The 2,939-nt window shown below is 37.2% G+C and overlaps 1 long non-coding RNA gene across 1 annotated transcript; it reads right to left on the bottom strand.

Annotated features, from left to right (window-relative positions):
• Positions 1-227: 227 nt before the first annotated feature.
• On the bottom strand, positions 228-1,330 carry LOC127853009 (uncharacterized). Its single transcript, XR_008036398.1, has 3 exons — positions 1,046-1,330; positions 820-900; positions 228-397 (listed from the first exon to the last, which is right to left on the bottom strand). It is a non-coding gene; the product is annotated as an uncharacterized LOC127853009 (long non-coding RNA).
• Between the last annotated feature and the right edge of the window lie 1,609 nt (positions 1,331-2,939).

Genomic DNA, 2,939 nt, shown 5'->3' with positions numbered 1-2,939 from the left:
ATGAAAAGCTGTTTCATGATTAAATTGAGCAAATTCTCCATTTGTCTCATTCTTTTCAAATGTCATTTCACTAAAATGGCGACCATAGGGCCTCAAACAAGGGCTGTTTGTAAAACATGCATGCCCCCCCATATGGGCTGTCAGTTGTAGTGGCAGCCATTGTGTGAATACCTTTTTTGTCACTTTGACCTAGACCTTTGACCTAGTGACCTGAAATCAATAGGGGTCATCTGCCAGTCATGATCAATGTACCTATGAAGTTTCATGATCCTAGGCATAATTATTCTTGAGTTATCATCAGGAAACCATTTTACTGTTTCGAGTCACTGTGACCTTGACCTTTGACCTAGTGACCTGAAAATTAATAAGGGTCATCTGCCAGTCATGATCAATGTACCTATGAAGTTTCATAATCCTAGGCGTTAGCCTTCTTGAGGTATCATCCGGAAACCATTTACTATTTCGGATCACTGTGACCTTTGACCTAGTGACCTGAAAATCAATAGGGGTCATTTGCCAGTCATTATCAATGTAGCTATGAAGTTTCATGATCCTAGGCGTAAGCATTCTTGAGTTATCATCCTGAAACCATTATACTGTTTCGAGTCACTGTGACCTTGACCTAGTGACCTGAAAATCAATAGGGGTCATCTGCCAGTCATGATCAATGTTTCTATGAAGTTTAATGATCCTAGGCGTAAGCATTCTTCAGTTATCATCCGGAAACCATTTTACTGTTTCGAGTCACTGTGACCTTGACCTTTGACCTAGTGACCTTAAAAATCAATAGGGGCCATCTGCCAGTCATGTTCAATGTACCTATGAAGTTTCATGATCCTAGGCGTAAGCATTCTTGAGTTATCATCCGGAAACCATTTTACTGTTTCGAGTCACTGTGACCTTAACCTTTGACCTAGTGACCTGAAAATCAATAGGGGTCATTTGCCAGTCATAATCAATGTACCTATGAAGTTTCATGATATTAGGCATAAGCATTCTTGAGTTATCATCCGGAAACAATTTTACTATTTTAAGTCACTGTGACCTTGACCTTTGACCTAGTGACCTGAAAATCAATAGGGGTCATCTGCCAGTCATGATCAATGTACCTATGAAGTTTCATGATCCTAGGCCTAAGCATTCTTGAGTCATCATCCTGAAACCATTTTACTATTTCGAGTAACTGTGACCTTGACCTTTGACCTAGTTACCTGAAAATCAATAAAGGTCATCTGCCAGTCATGATCAATGTACCTATGAAGTTTCATGATCTTAGGCCTAAGCGTTATTGAGTTATCATCCGGAAACCATCTGGTGGAAAGACTGACGGACCGACCGACATGTGAAAAACAATATACCCCTCTTCTGCGAAGCGGAGCATAAAAATCAGAAAGAATGACAAAAATTACAATAATTTTATGGAAACGATCATGGAAAAGTGTTAATACACAATACATAAGACATATATTACAAAAATGAACTGGGACCAGGGAATGAACTTTATTGTGCTGCGCAATAACCTATATGATGTTCATTCTAAGTTTGATATCTTATTTCAAAATAACCTCATCCAGTGTTTTATGTAAATCAGCTATAAAACCTTGCATTGTGATTCATACTTGTGGTTTATAAATGGACATTGAATACGGCTGCAACATGTGGCTGTCACAGGACATAACTGCAGTCTGATACCAGTAGATTATGCTTATATGCGTCACGTTCTGAGAAAACTGTGCTTAATGCATGTGCTTAAAGTGTCGTTCCAGATTAGCGTGTGCAGTCCGCACAGGCTAATGAGGGACGACACTTTCCATTTTTTTGAAATTTTTAGTTTCAATGAAGTCCCTCTTTACCGAAAATCAAGTTTAGGCAGAAAGTGTCGTCCCTGATTAGCCTGGGTTGACTGCATAAGCTTATCTGGGATGACACTTTACGCGCATGCATTAAGCCCAGTTTCCTCAGGAAAGGCTCATATGAATACATAATTTGACATAATATTACTTTTTTCTGCACCTCTGTCTGCATCCTGTCCTTTAGGAATATTTTTGGACAGCCAAATAACTTTATAAAGTAAAACCATTATACTGTTTCGAGTCACTGTGACCTTGATCTAGTGACCTGAAAATCAATAGGGTTCATCTGCCAGTCATGATCAATGTTCCTACGAAGTTTCATGATCCTAAGCGTAAGCATTCTTCAGTTATCATCAGGAAACCATTTTACTGTTTCGAGTCACTGTGACCTTGACCTTTGACCTAGTGACCTGAAAATCAATAGGGGTCATCTGCAAGTCATGATCAATGTACCTATGATAGTGCAGTGTACGTTGTACTCAGTCTACAAGTAAAGAAAAAGTCAGGATTGTACTGTAAACACAATCTTCCATTTTTTTTAAATATTGGTTCATGTATCACATATCTTTCATTTGTCCGGAGTCATTTAGTTTACATTTTTCATCTTTATCTCCAGTACCAATATGTGAGCCTTCCAGTATATTTTATAAACAACAAATGAATAAACACCATAAAAAGTATTTTAGATTTCCTTCAAGAAGAGAGAACATTGAGCCTTTCATACTGGTAAGCCGAGGCTATTTGTTTTTGAAGGAAACTGCATGATGATACTTCTTAATCTATCTAGCATGAGTGATGGTAGACTATGGGTTAGATTTAGTTGTATTAATAACTTAGATGGACAATATTTGTTTGTTTGCCATGGCATATATAAGATTTAATATCAGGATACAGAATATAATTAATATTTTCACATTTTCTACAGCACATAGCTCTTACAAAGCAGGATATAATAATCTATCTCATGACAAACAAACAATTGTTCTCTTTATTATATGCAATCATAACAAACTTCTTTTTGACTTATAGATGAATTATTTCAACAAGACATAAACACTTTTCTGAAAAGACTCTTGTGCAATTGCA

The sequence above is a fragment of the Dreissena polymorpha genome, chromosome 12 (genome assembly GCF_020536995.1).
Source record: "Dreissena polymorpha isolate Duluth1 chromosome 12, UMN_Dpol_1.0, whole genome shotgun sequence".
NCBI lineage: Eukaryota > Metazoa > Mollusca > Bivalvia > Myida > Dreissenidae > Dreissena > Dreissena polymorpha.
Note: the sequence above shows the minus strand (reverse complement) of the source record. Positions and strands in the feature narration are given on the sequence as shown.